We start from the raw sequence: 15645 nt of genomic DNA, 5'->3' as shown, positions 1-15645 counted from the left end.
GAAAAGGTTTTTATCCTCGAGGTACAAAGAATGCAGCAAACGCAGCATGTGGGCTGCTCAATTACAGCACTTGGCTACTTACTTGTTTTTAGAAAAAAAAAGTATTATAAGTAGTAGAAAGTATTATAATAATCATAATAACAAAAATAATACATTGTATTCATGTAGCGCTTTACATGGTACTCAAATACACTTTGCAATAAAACCAGCACACATAACACATTATAAACAGATGAGCATTAAAACCAACACATAAAACAAGCACATTAAAAGAAATTAAAAACAATAAAACCATTAACAATCAGGTGAGATAAGCCTACTGTATATGGAAAGATAATCTTAAGTGATGTTTTGAATGTGTCAAGGTCAATACAGTCACATATGTGTATGGGTAGGGAGTTACAGAAAGAGGGGGCTGCAATGGTGAAAGCTCTGTCCCCCCAGGTATGGTGCTTGGTCCTCAGTGATGGGGAGAGGAGGTTTTTGTCAGAGGAGCGGAGGTTACAAGAGGGATTGTGACGGTGGAGCAGGTCTGTGAGGTAGGAAGGAGCCTGATTATGGAGGGCTTTTCGGGTGAGGAGGAGGACTGTGTTGATGCGTTGGGAAACAGGGAGCCAGTCAAGGGTGGGCAGCAGATATTTGGATGTATTGGAGTTTATTTAAAGCTTTTGCAGATGAACTATAGAGAATGTTGTTGCAGTAGTCAATTCTCTAAGTGAGTGATGACAGAGACGGGCAATGTGTTTGAGGTGAAAGAAGGCAGTTCTGGATGTTTGGTTGATATGGTTTTCAAAAGTGAAGTTGCTGTTGAAGAAGATGAAGGTTAAGTATGTGTGGGGATGAAGACAGGGTGGAGTTGTTGACAGTGAGACCAAAGTTATGGGTGCTCTATTGAAGGTATTTTGGGCCGCTGATAATCAAGTCAGATTTATTGCAGTTGTAGTAAATTGGTTTGCATCCAGGTTTGAATATCAATGAGGCAGTTGCTCAGGGTGGAGGATGTAGCTGTGATAATGGAGTTGGTGGAAATGTACATCTGGACATCATGGGCATACTAGTGAAAGTGAAGACCATATGCGTATGATATTTCCGAGGGGCAGGATGTAAAAGATAAAAAGAAGAGGTCCAAGCCCCAAACCTTGGGGGACGCCTTGTGAAAGAGGAGCAACGGAGGATTTCTTGATGTGTGTATATCACAACCTGTAGGCTGCTTGATGAAGTACATCTGCCACTTGCCAAGACACTCTTCTCCTAAAAGAGATTTTTAATCTCAAGGAGTTTTTTTTATCCTGGTTAAATAAAGGTTTGAATGAATCTTCTGGGTGCATAGATCTATAAGGATGATGTAATTTAACAACAGTAACAATGATACATTCTCTTAAAAAATAAAATTCCACTTTTTTTTGGGAATCGTGTTGGCCCAGGGGTATAGTACTGACCATGCATTATAACCTCCCTGCTAAAGGTCTGGGACCTTTGTTGCATGTCATCCCTACTCCCTTGCTGTCTTTCCTCATTTCTGCCACTATGACACAGTGTTATTTTCCTGGTTATTTTTCACTGTGCCATTTGGACCTGAAGCCAAGAGGACAACACATGAACAGTGGAGGAAATAAATTAGGCCCAATCTGAACAAAGCACTGAAATTAAATGTACCCTGTGCACCAAATTAATCACAATGAGAGATTTTTCTAGTGCCCAAGCACCAGCAGCTTGTGCCATAAATTGGCTAAATTGCAGCAGTGACATTGTTTTTTATTGAGCCTCTCTTGCACTTTGTTACCTTATTATTCAGTTTTGTTTTCTTGCTAAACCTCTCAACTCCTATATTTACATACATTTATTTCTTTACTTATCCTTCTCTGCATCCCACTCTTTCTTCTGCTACCTACTACTGTTCCCCTAGCCTCTTTCACACTGCCTGGTACACTTAGACATCTCCTGTGACTTTGACCAACATTTTATACCTCACACTTTTGTCTGCTTTATTAAGGCTGGCTGAATTGAACAGTTTTTTGTGTAATTTCTACATTGTCAACTAAATGAAAACTTATGTTAGTGGGGAACAAACACAAAATGGTCACTAAAATGGCAGCGGCTGAGAGCAGCAAAATGACAGTAGTGACAGCAGTGACATGCTGAGTTAAAGTATAGGGTTGTACAACTATTGTGGGAGTTTTCAGATCAGTGGGCGGGTTGGATTTAAGCATTTTAGCAGTTGGGCTGTGTTGTGTATCCTAGCTTGTAATTTGGTAAAGCAAGAAGTTAAAGAGTTAACAAATTTCTTTTGAATGCCATTTCAGCTCACATACTCTAGGAAAAAAGTACATCTCTCCCCCTTGCCTCTGTAAAGATTATGGAAGAACATCTTTCAAAGTGTGAGACAAAATAAAGTGCTAGACCAAAAGGATGCCATGTTGCCATCTGAACACACTGCTGATACGACTTTGAAAAGAACACGCAAAACAGAGTGTGAGACTGAGGCAGTTAGAAGTGTAAGGTGACAGAAAGGATGTGCTTCAGGGAGAAAGAAGGAAGGGCAATAATTGGAGGGTACAAACAGTTGCTTTGGAGAAGCTGGAAAACATTTTTCCGAGATGGAAATCTGATGTGATGCAAGAAATGTTAGGGTTGCTGTCTTCCATCTGAAAATTGACCTTGCTCCATGTAGATGCTCTCAGATTGTTCTGTTGTCCGGAAAAACAGCACTTCAAACAAGTTGCTGGTCCCCTAAGAAATTAATTTGTGCAATCTACAGATCATAATGTAAAACTTGCATTACTGCCCTGGAATGTAAAGTGAATGAATTTGATGGAGTGGTTGCCAAGTAAAATCAAGTCAGTGACTTAAGCTTGACACAAAGTTCTTGCCATTCTCAACTGAAAGTCCACGTGCTTGCTTGCTGCACGAGCTTTCGATGATATTATACGGTGTATGTGGGGGCCATTGCCAATTTACGTAACGGTGACAAAGCTTTTGTATTTCCTTCCCTGCTTCTTCCCAAAGTCCATTATCATCTATTTAATCTTGCTGACATTAATGAGTAGGTTGTTGTCCTAACAGCAGCGGGTCAGGTCCTCTACTACTTTCAGGTAGGCCTTTTTATTGTCTGTAATCAAACACAATGATGGTGAAGCAGTCAAAAATGGCTGCACAGTTGGATGGTAGGCAAACTGTAAGGGGTCCACTGGGCTGGAAAGTGAGATGCAGAGTGCCACTGGGCAGTATTCATTCAGGCAGGCTGGTCTTGCTTTCTTGGGCACAGAAACAATGGTGAACTTCACTAGTAGTGGTTTATTTAAACTTGTAAAACATTAAAATAAAATATATACATACATTCATGCATATACATACATTCATATATATATATATATATATATATATATATATATATATATATATATATATATAATTAAAATGACTAAATAAGGTCATGTACTTCTAGCACAATCTTCCAAAATCATTGAAAGTCAATCAAACAAAAAACTCCCATGTTCAAAAAGGAGTAGGAAGACGTTCATAAACAACTTATCAGGTCCTACCCCTTCTCTACTTTTATCCTTTAGTAAATATTATGCTTCACTTATTTAAACATCATAGACACAGTTGCATACATACCGACCTGAACACATTTACACTGTTTGTTTATTTTCTTCCCTTTGTTCTTCTTTCTATATCTATAGCAGATTAAATAACACATACATACTAGATTAAGTATATTGATGCCAAGAAACCATACAGTCATTATACAATACTATCACTTCAAATCCTTTTCATATCCATTTAAATATATTTATTTTATATAATCTCTTGAAATTACTCATTGTTGTACATGATTTTATTTCTGAACTGCAGCTGTTCCATAAAGTATCTCCTTTGGTTGTGCTGCAGTGGTATCTAGCATTTGTTCTTATAAGTTTCTTTTTAAATACAAATGTTCTTCTTAAGTGATGTTTCTTGAAGCATGTGGGTATGTATGACAGACTGAGCCAGTGATAGGTTGAATTTCAATGTGAATACCAGTGCTAGCTGGTCAACACTGAAACCGTCAGGTTCTCCTGCTTTCTTGGTGTTCATATGCTTGAAAGCCCTCCTGACAGCATGCTCAGAAAGGGAAATAGGTGTCAGGTGCACCCATCCTTTAATTACCCTCGGCCTTAGCTGTTTTTGCTTGTTGGCTGCCGATGACCTCAAAACAAGCAACAAATATTTAGCTGACGTTTTTATATCAATAGTGATGTCCAAATGATGCTTCATGAACCACTAGCTGTATTTGTTGAACTATATGGCACACTTGGTTTAAATTATGGCAATTAAATGTGACTTCAACCCTTTGTAGAATAGAGATTGCCATCTATTAGTCTTAGAAAAGAGAGGAAATGCTGCACCAAGCTTCATTTGGACATCCCTACGCAGCAGCACTTGATAAGGAGGAGGGATGGACTTGTAATCTGTCAGATCTTAGACCTTGCTACGTGCTTTTGGTCGTTGCCCGGCTGAATTTTTGCGACATTTTTCCTGCATCTCTGTGGCACATCGCAGATATTGATACGTTTATTGTATTTTGTCATAACCTGGCTCGAAGGTATGACAAAAAGAGGAAAACACACGTTTGCTCAATTAAATGTATATAAATAAACAAACGTGCTATCAGTTTATCAGTAATGTGTGTAGTGTATGGATGTGTGAAGGTGTAGTAAAGCCAAAGTACCAAAGCAAACCCTAAAACAAACCAAGCAACCTTGAGGCGGGAGAGAGAGCGAGTGACTGCCCAAACACATAAGGACATGGGAGCAATCAACACATTCAGGTGTCAATCATCAGGCCTCATTACCCAATCCCCAGATCCCAGCAACCAATGGGACTTGACATAAGTACCACCATGGCCTTGAAAAAACAATCGTTAGATATAGTGAATCACATTTCATTTTAAACTTTAAACCACTTCAGTATTATCTCTTACACCCATTCAGTTCAGCGCAGGGACGTGTACAGCCATTCTGGAGGGCAGGGGCTCAAGTGAAGGGCAAGTAATTAATACATAATTTATTTTGAAAGAATGTAAACAAAACGTTAAATATATTAACACAACTCTGACTTCTTTACCATTTTTGTTTAATTCCCTCACACATACTGGAATATGCAGTTCACAGAAAAACCATGGTCTTCTTTAGTATTCACTGGGTTTATCACATGGGCAGGCAATAATGCCACAGTGTGCATGTTTTCTAGGCTACAAGTTTCAATTATAGAAATAAAATCAGTGACTGCACCAAGGAGAGGGACAAAGTTTCACTAATAATGTTAATTTTGCAAATGGAAATACACATTTTTTTATTTGTGTTATTAATAAATAACACTATAAAATAACTGCTATTTAAAAAATAATTTAAATTATGAATTATCTGTCAGCCCTCCAGCTCTCTAAAACTCAAATGTACTGTATTTGGGGGACTTACTGCTAAGAGAATGATTGCGACCCATTAGAAACCACCTCATGACTTGTTTATTCGTACATGGACCCTTTCCTTTCTGGATGCCGTGTATGTGGAGGTCTCTACGGCTTGCATAAATGGAGCCCCAGGAAAGTCTTTGGACACTTGGTTCAGCTTCGCTGAATCCTTGAAATCCATGCTGTAGACTTGCTTGTGCCCCTCTCTCTGCCAGTGCCTCTTATTTGTGTATGTGTTTGTCTGTTTCTGTGTGTCTTGTTTGTGAGCTGCAGACATTGTTCTTGCTGTTGTGTTTTTGTTATGTCTCCCTCCTTTCTGTATCTCCTCTCTTTGTGTTGCAGAGAAACATTTGATCGCAATGAAGGATTGTTGAAAAGCTGCGCTGTGTCTTGTTCAGTGTGTGTGTAGTGTACTTTTAGTGTATGTTGTCATTTGGACCAATGTTTGGCACTTTTTTTGGCTTTCATAAATAAAATAAACTAACAATTTTAACAATCGTAGTGCTGCACACAGTAGCAACCAGCATTTCAATCAGGAGATACTTTGTTGCAGTGGCTGGGTTGGATCAGTGGGTAGAGCAGGCGCACATATACTTTGAAAGTTCATGCAGAGGTCCAGGGTTCGAATCTGACCTGTGACAATTTCCTGCATGTCTTCCCCTTCTCTCTCTCCCCTTTATCACCTATCCTATCTACTAAAGGTGGAAAAGCCCCCAAAAAATAATCGTTAAAAAAGGAGATACTTTTTTGCAGATAGGCAAAGATTTAATGTACATGTGCATGATACGAAATTTACAGAGTTTTGGGGAATCAGCCTCCATTGTTAAAAATTTAAAGGGATAGAGAAGCCAGACATATTCCCCCCTGACGAAGCCTAGACACTGATGGTGCAGCAGGAACCTGGAGATCGAAAGTAGGACCTGACTATCGGAAAGAGAGGAGCTGGTTGGATGATGGGAGGGGAGGAGGAGGGTTGCACATTAGCCTGAAAAGACAGCTGATAGTAAGGAGAGAAGTCATTTAAAGCAGGATGTCATGCTGTGACTGGATCATGAATTTTTTGGCCAATTCTGGTTGGTTTACTGAAAAGTGAACAGCTAAAGGGAGAGATGGTGGTGATTGAAGTTTATTTAGAAGTCTTCCTGAAGAAATGTGCGCTGTGCTTCATTTCTTTGTTTCAAGTCTAAAGGAAAAAAAAAAACACTTGAACACAAAATCTTAGTGGACCTTCACTTTTCCTATGGCTACTTAAACCTTTTAACAACACTAGGCTGCCCCGAGATGCGCCTGCCTGTTAATCGGCTTGATATACTGCCTATCTTTAGGCAGTGGTGGCATAAAGGTTAGAGAAAAGAGCTTGTGGGAGGTCATTTGTTCAATCCCCAGAGCAAAAGGATAATATCTGGGGTGCCATTGGGCAAGGCCCTTAACCTCGAGCCGCTCGTTGGCCAGCAGATCAGACTGTGGTTGAACTGGGCAGCTTCTAGGTATGAATGTGTGTAACTGTTTGAATGTGATCAGGACCTTCCTGCAAAAGAGAGGCTGCCTCTCAGTGAACCTTCCGTGAATAAAAAATTAAATATTTTTTATGTATAAAAAAAAAAGCCTAGTCCAGAGAACCTGGATTATTAGGATACATCAGAATCACATACCGGTCACAGTCTGACTCCTCTGTTATACTGGACACCGGTGGCTTTGGTGTTCTTTTGTGACCCTTACTGGGTGTAGACATAACTTGCTGATGCTGGAATAAAATACTAGAATTAAAGGGCAATATCAGTATGTTCTCTGCCACAGAAGTAAAAAAAAAAAAACTGTTTAGAACTGTAGTCGGAGGTTTTTCCACACAGGAATTTATTTTAAATTAGTTTACTTCATTATTTAAATGTTTGACCCCCTTGAATTTGAACATCCAACACAGTGATACTTTAGATGTAATAGAAAATACAGGAAAACACAATAGGTCTCCTTTAACTTCTAGTAGGTTCAAGTAACCATCTATAACTCCACTATGAAAAATATCCCCCAAATCATATGAATTAAATTTAGATGCTGCTTAAAGTATGGCCAAGGGTGCCAGTAAATCTGCAGTAGAGAAAGTGTGAAGCTGTTTTCGAGCAGAAGAGGCAGAAATTGATTACTTTGCAAGAGCAGAGAGTATATAACTTCTCAGCTGGCAACCTTACTGACAATCTGCAGAGCTCTTTCTCTTCCCTTCTCTCCATCTCTCTCCTCAACATCCAATAATTCATTGGCATGACAAGAGTATTTTACCTTAATGCCTCCTGGTGAGAACGCAGGAAAAAATAGAAAACTAAACAAAAAGTACTGTGCAGAAATGACCCAATATCTGGGAGATTTGACGGCTCAGTGCCCAGCTGTACAAACATCTCTCTCAGTTCTAGCTATAAGCATTAATACAACAATGCTGGCTAATAACAATCCATCCATCCATATATCTTTATTGCATTTGACCCAGCTTAATGAGATACACTACAACACATCATAATGGGCTTTAAAAGGTAAACTGTGCCGTTTATCTATTGGCTCATGTCCCATTTTTGGTAATCTAAACTGTGAGGTAGCATTAGTTTTAATTACTAAAAGCATCTTGTGAAAAGGATATTTTAGTGAACACGAGAAGTGTGTAAGCACATTAATTCATGTCCATCAAGGCATCTACTTTTATCTCATTTAGAGCAAACAATTCATATCACTTCATTGATTAAACAAATAAGGATGAATATTTGATTTCCATGATGAATATGAAACCTGCAACCAATGTGAACATCAAAGATGAACTGGGAAAAAATGTGGCAATGGACCTTCCCACTCAGTGGTTTTAGTATTAGATGCACTTCCCAGTCAATTGTATTACAAAAGAATTGATTACTATTAACTGGATGAAGCCTAACCCCTAACGGCTGCACAATGGCTACAGAAAGTAAAACATGTAGACTTTATTTAATCATAAAATGACATTGAGCTCAATATCTCATTTACAAGTGAGACCTGACTACAAAATGAAAATTCCAACAAAAACCCACTCAAATGAAAATAAGAAATATTTAAATATTAAGACAGCATTATGCAAGTGTAATTGGAAAATAATTAAAAAAATTATAAACACACTGAAGAAAACCCGTTTTTAAAAAGTGCATTTGAAAATAACATTCATGCAAATACAAAGACCTATGATTGTAAAACAGTTCCAGTTAAAATGAATGAGATCTCTATCAATCAACCTATTGGTATTAGTATACCAATTTTAGATTACTCTTTAATTATTGGGAGAAATGTGACAAAATATCTAAAGGCTGTCTTACTGAGATGTTTTTATGTATTCATGATGTAATACATGACTGCCCAGCTACAGCTAAAAGTGCCTATTTTAAAAAAGTCAGCCCCAACGACCCGGGAAGAGCACAAAAGTGGAACCCAAAGCAAAACGGTAGCGGGGCCAATGTCGGAAAATATATTGAGAGGTGCACATAACAGTATGGAATAATAGCACAATGACCCCGAAAAACTCTCGGTTTCTAGGCTGGATACAAAACCTTCTGTAAGGGATAGGAAGACAACAAATACATCAGCAGAACGGAACCACTGTTAACTTTTAGCACGAAAGACCGTATGTTTCTACTAATTATTAAGTTACAAAGTTATGAATCAGAAGTGCCGTTTGACGTCACGTACGACGCACTCGACCTCAGAAGGGATAAAATGGCCTAAAATTGGCTACTTTGATTATAGCGCCCCCTAATGGTCTATCTTTACCAGATTTGGTACAGAGCCTCCAGGTGGCACGCCAAACAATCATCACAGGTTTGGCGTTGATAGCATTTACTGTGGCAAAGATATTGCAATTGCAAATTTCCCTTTTAAGTGTGTTGCCTTGTTGACAAAACCAACAAACGTTGATTATAGCGCCTCCTAATGGCCAATCTTTACCAAATTCAGAACAGAGCATTGGGGAGGTATGATCAACACTGCCCATATGTTATATGTTGATACCATTTCATTTGGCTGAGATATGATATATGTGGTTGGTAGCCTACTACCAAAAATGTGAGTTGGGCTTCAAATGTGCATACAGTAACGTAGCAAAATTCTTTATACAACGTTTTGTCAGGGCTACAAACCAGGTTTCGTCGCAAGCCTGGGACGAGTATGAAAAAGTAGGTTTTGTGCTTAGCGAAATATTGCGAAGAAAATATAAAGGTGGCCCATATCATGTGACTCAAATTGATCCAGAGAACACGTGGATGTAAAGATTTTTAATGTGTGATGTATATTGTGGGAGTTATAGGCAAAAAAACGTTTGACGTCACTGTAGCACCACCTAGTTGTCCACATGTGTAATATTTGGTAACTCAGGCCAGCGACCCATTGTACATCTACCCTGTTAATTTCAAGTAATTCACTGTAGTGTAAGTGGTTAATTTAAACGTGGGCCCATAGGCCACGCCCATTTGAACCACTGTAAGGGGCACCTCAGGAGTGGCCTTAGATGATAACCATAAGATGTTGTAAAATTTAGTTGAGCAGTTCAAGAAATAAACTTTTTTTGTATTTGTAGTTCCCCCTAGTGGCAATCTTTTGTGAAATTTGGTTTAGAGTCTCAGAAGGTCATACCAAGGAATAATCTAACGTTTGGCTTTGACAGCCTTTATTTTGGCCAAGATATGGCAAAGTTGCTGTTTTCACAGTTAGCTACACAAATTTGTGTGGAATATGCACACTTTTTATTCTATAGAACATCTTTACACAACTTTTTGTCAGGTCGTTCTGGAGATACGATGTGTCAAGTTTCGTGCAGATCCATTGCACGGTAGGTTAATTTTTGCATCTGAGGTCTTTGCAGAGTTTTAGACCAGTCCTGAAAATGGTACACCGCCACCATGTATGGTTTAGGCTGCAGCGGTAGTTTTACGCGGAGAGGAATAATAATGGAGAAGAATCATTAGCAAAACAATAAGGTTCCACAGCCCTGCTGTGTGAACCAGTCCAAGAATCCTCGGGCTTGGACCCCTGATTAAAGCTGCAGGCCGCGTTGGACGGGCCCTCACTCTTCTATGTGCGTTGAGGTTACTGGCGGACGCCGCTCCTTGCGACCATGCATTAGGCACTCAGTCACTGCAAATCATCAGAAATGAAAAGGGAATGCCCTGCAGTGTTCAATAATACCTCATACAGTTCATTAGCTGTGAAAGGGGGCGCGGTCAAAGCATAGGGATTGGGGCAAACCTTACCAATGAAAAAATGAAGTCTGATGAGTTCATTGATACCTCACATGAGACTCTACCTTTAATGGGTCACCAGTTATGAAAGGGCGTGGTTTAAACATAGGTGGCAGGCCAAACCATCAACAATGAAGAAGGAACTCTCTGCTGAGTTCAATGACACCTCACACAAGGGTTTACGGTTCAAAAGTCATAAGAGGTGGAGTGGCCTATTGCATGGGCGTGGTTAAACTATAGGGGGCGGTTCAGTATCACATGTAGACCACACAAGTGTTATGTAAATCGGATGATACTTGTCATAAAAGGCAAATTTCCTGTTTCCAGCGGGGGGGCGCTAAGACCAAAAGTCAATTTTGGCCTGTAAACTGTATGTCACCAGGCCTGGACTCTTGTCAAACCTAAAATATTTCGGGCAGATATGACAATAAAGTTACAATAACTTCTTTGTTCATCAACGTATGTTCAAAATGGCGGCACGCTGACACTGTTTGATGAAAAGTTTTTCTTTTAATAACTTTATCTTTAAGGTGTTGACGGGACAGACCAAATTTGAGGTTGATCTGATCCCAGAATCTCTAGGGTTTAATTACAGTATAGCACCTTTAGTTCCACTAGGGGGCGCTATGACTTTGAGCCAATATCAGCATATATGAGTCGTCAGCTTTGGACTCTTATCAACCATGAACAGTTTTGAGCCAATCAGACAATGTACACTCAAGTTACACCCACTTCCTGTTTCGAAGGCAAAATGCACAAAATGGCTGCCCCGCCACGGCCCCGTCCTATGACCAAAAGTTTTTCTTTTAATAACTTTTCATCTTTAACGTCTTAAGATGGCGCAGACCACATTTGAAGTTGATCGGATGAAATCTCTAGGAGTTTGTTAAAGTACGATGTGGAAATGGGAAAAAAACTTCTAACTTCAAACTTTCAATTCAAAATGTTGAATGAGCTCGTTTGTATGTCCTGGCATGCTACATATTTGTACCGAGTTTTGTTAGTCTACATTAAACGTACTGCAGGGGCTCAATTTTTTAAAAACAAGATGGGGAGTCCTCCCTTTATCCCTGATAGGGCGAGTGGAAAAAAATAAGACGGCCATCTTGCCAAGGCTCCGCTTTTTGTTCCAATCTCTACCCCTAGAGGTCCCCATCTCTAGATTTAAAACACTTAACAAATGGATATCTACATTTATTTGGCAAAACAAAAGACCAAGAATCAAACCTAAAAGAATGCTAAAGAAAATGGGGGCCTAGATTTACCTAATCTGAAATATCAATATTTGGCAGCTCAGCTTAGATCAATTGTTGCATGGATATCTCAAGCCATTTTTTTGCGCCCATTTCCAAAACCCTTAAAATACGTAAATTTTCACCAGGACTGATGCATCGGCCAATTTTGGTGAGTTTTTGAGTATATAAAGCCCCTCAAAAAGGCGATTTATTTGTTGGAAGAAAGAAGGAAGCATAATTCCTCCAGTTTCAATAGGGCTTTTGCTGCTGTCGGCCCTCGGGCCCTAATAAGATAGTTCTAATGGCATTTCCAGACATGTTTTAACTTCATTTTGTATGTTTTTTACAATACACTGATAGTTTTGGACGGTCCTAAAATATGTGTGTGGTCCGTCTATAGTGGGCGGGGGTGTACATAATTTATCCCATTCCTCCTGCTTTTGTAAATAATGTCTAAGCTGTAGGTATTTTGTAAGATAACGGACCGGAAGGTCATTTTTACGTTGAAGCTGTTCGAAGGACATCATGTCTCCTCCTTCAAATAACCGATCCAGCATGATTAAACCTTTTTCTCCCCACTTTTTTAACCCAACGCCTAATTTGGATGGAGTAAAGTTGGTGTTATGTGCAATCTTTATGCTCCAGATATTGACATGGTTGATCTTAGCTTCTTCCTCACCATAGATCATATTTTTAAAGTGGTTCTTACACATTGATTGCTATTATTTATTTTCCAGGTAGCCTAATTCATAAACTGAATCGTGTCCAAGTGCACTTCTGTGCAGTCTGTCTGTTCCATCCCAACCCAGATGCTGTCTTTATCTTGAGATATCCATGCAGCTATTGATCTAAGCTGAGCTGCCAAATATTGATTTTTCAGATTAGGTAAATCTAGGCCCCCATTTTCTTTAGCATTCTTTTAGGTTTGATTCTTGGTCTTTTGTTTTGCCAAATAAATGTAGATATCCATTTGTTAAGTGTTTTAAATCTAGAGATGGGGACCTCTAGGGGTAGAGGTTGGAACAAAAAGCGGAGCCTTGGCAAGATGGCCGTTCTTATTTTTTTCCACTCGCCCTATCAGGGATAAAGGGAGAACTCCCCATCTTGTATAGTCATTATTAAATTTCCCTCCATCAGGTTGGCCTTGAACAAATGTAGCAAGTCAGAAGTTATGCCAATTCCTAGGTATATAACCCTTGGTTAGCTAAAAAGTGCCTATTATATAAGAAAGTGGGCACAAGTTATTGACTTGGTCTTGGTTGGGATCCCTGTACCTGTTTAACCTAACTTGTATTTTATTCATAAGTATCACTGTTATTCAATCAATTCTAGTTTTAGTTTGTGTCATCACTCTCCCAACGCAGTCTTTCATAGCTTCGATTTACGTAATTGTATGTGTGCTTCACCCACGTACAGTTGTTTCTACATGACGAATTAAGCCCAATCTCAGGATGATTTCTTCTTTTGCAATGTTATTTGCTGTTGGGAATGGGAGAAAACGTGCTCTGGTTTATTGACATTTTTTAAAACCAATCACAATTGTCTTGGGAAGCGCTAAGCACCGGGCAGAGCCCAAGCGAAATAGCTTAGGGAAGGATCTGGAACGTATACGTTCAAAGTGGTTTTAGTTGTGCGAGAGAAAGCACCGATTGGACAAATAGACCAGGTAACCATAGTCCTCAGAAATCCACCAGAGTTTAAAATTCCATCCCGAAAGCGGAAGAAAACAGAAATCGTCAAAACGACATACATCCGGCGAAATTTCTGAACTTCATGGATATAGACCAGCGGTTGTCTACCTATGCAGCGAGGACCCTCCGTGTGTCTGTTGTCTTTCAAATGTCTCAAGAACTGTTCATCTGATAGACACTATTGCTGGGTACACAATGACACATTATCGCAGTTTTGGTTTAGTTTTGACATGTTAAAAAATATTTTTTTTCCCTCAATGACTGAACTGAACTTAGTCTGTCAGGTCATTATTTTGGCATGGGATGTTGTGTGCGTGTAGTCTACTTTTTGTCTTGGTCTTCCTGTTTCTTGTGATTCCTGTTTTTTGACTTCCACTACGTTGGACTTCTTTATAAACCTGTATTTGTTGAGCCAAATAGATAGTTTAAAGAAAAAGGCTCAAGTAATGGCAATTCACTAAGCTTTTAACCCTTGAACAGAGAGGGCCATCTATCTAGTTATTTCCCAATATATTTAACTGTTTCTAAAATTATATTCTCTTCATAAATAGGACTTTGCAAAACCACCACAGCAACACCAACAACCAGTTACAACTTTGTGGAACACGGCCACCATTTGAACGCTGAAAACAGCATCAATAATGGTCTTTGGAGACAGCTAGTAAAACATTTCACATTCACACAGACATGTAAACACAAACACATATACACAGACAAAAATGTATGAACGCACACATGCAGACACACAAGGAGCTTGCGGCACAGCGGCAGATGAGATAACACTAAGTCAAAGAGACAGCTTCTTCTTTCTATGAGTCACAATAAATGTACTAATATCTGTACTCTCATTCTTGCTTTCCCTGGTTCACTCTGTTTTTGGGAGAAAATAGACCTATATTAACTGTCTTACCCTTGTTATGACTGTTTCGTAGTCTATACTCTCTCTGCTTTAAATCTTAAACCCCTCCCTTTTTTATGGTATAAATCACACTTAAAGCAAAACAGGTTTTGGGACCATCATCATTGTTAAACAACCACCAATGCCAATGAAAATCTACCTGCCATGAAAACCATCTGGTGTTTCCTGTATTTAGTTAGAACAACCAGAAGGAGCAAAGGTTATATGACGGCATTAATGGGAGACCAAATGGAACACACTGTTACCTACCTACTGTAACATTGTTGGAAACATGTGGATGTTAGTACACAACTTATCATGATAGATAACAAAAGGTCTAGTTGTTTTTAGACATTCTGATGTGGAAATTTCACAGATTATACATTTTTAAAGTATTATAACTGTGTTAGGTAAGTTACTTTGAAAGCATAGCTTTGCAACGTCACACTGGATGAAGATGAACTTTAGCAAAGCTACCCAACACGCATAGAGGCCTTAGCTATTTTTCAACAGTTTCAATTGAAACGGGGTCTCCCTCCAGGGGGCCCCCAAATGACAAATGCAAAATTAAATAATTTTCTATGACTGTATGTGATCAAGGTATATTGTTGTCTGTGTTCCGTGTGCGCTGGCGAGCTGTCACCTTGCTTTTTTTTGCTCTTTTATGTTAATGTTTTATGTGGGTAGTACTCAATATTAATCACTGAAACGGCCCCACCGATGCATAAGGCTGCCATTGCCAACATGTTCTCATTCCACTGTGACGTATTAATGCTTTGTCATTGGACAGCCCTGTGCATCAAACTGTGACCCCCCCACTATGGGCTCTGTTTTCAACGTAGGGAAAACATGCCAGGTTATTGTTGTGAATTCAAACAAACCTATTTGGTTAGGTTTACATTAGTCCATATCCTTGGCGTTCCACTTCCAGTGCCGCAGAAAATTCCGCTGGATGCATGTAGTTTCACTGATTTCAGTTTCCTTCCGCTTTCTTTTTTGTTGGAATTTTAACTGCGGTGGATTTATGAGAACTAGGGCTGGGCAGTGTTCAAAATCTTTCAATCTGGTGCCAATTTCAATTTGTCAGTTTTGATGCCGGTTCCTTAACGATACTTTTTTTGGTGTTTCA

General features: G+C 39.2%; 1 long non-coding RNA gene across 1 annotated transcript; it reads left to right on the top strand.

Moving 5' to 3' along the window:
• Positions 1–4629: 4629 nt before the first annotated feature.
• On the top strand, positions 4630–8895 carry LOC116686004 (uncharacterized). The gene is made up of 3 exons (XR_004331118.1): positions 4630–4693; positions 6940–6949; positions 8885–8895. It is a non-coding gene; the product is annotated as an uncharacterized LOC116686004 (long non-coding RNA).
• Positions 8896–15645: the final 6750 nt, after the last annotated feature.

The sequence above is a fragment of the Etheostoma spectabile genome, unplaced genomic scaffold (genome assembly GCF_008692095.1).
Source record: "Etheostoma spectabile isolate EspeVRDwgs_2016 unplaced genomic scaffold, UIUC_Espe_1.0 scaffold280, whole genome shotgun sequence".
In the NCBI taxonomy this organism is placed as follows: domain Eukaryota; kingdom Metazoa; phylum Chordata; class Actinopteri; order Perciformes; family Percidae; genus Etheostoma; species Etheostoma spectabile.
This window is presented reverse-complemented; position numbering and strand designations above follow the sequence as displayed.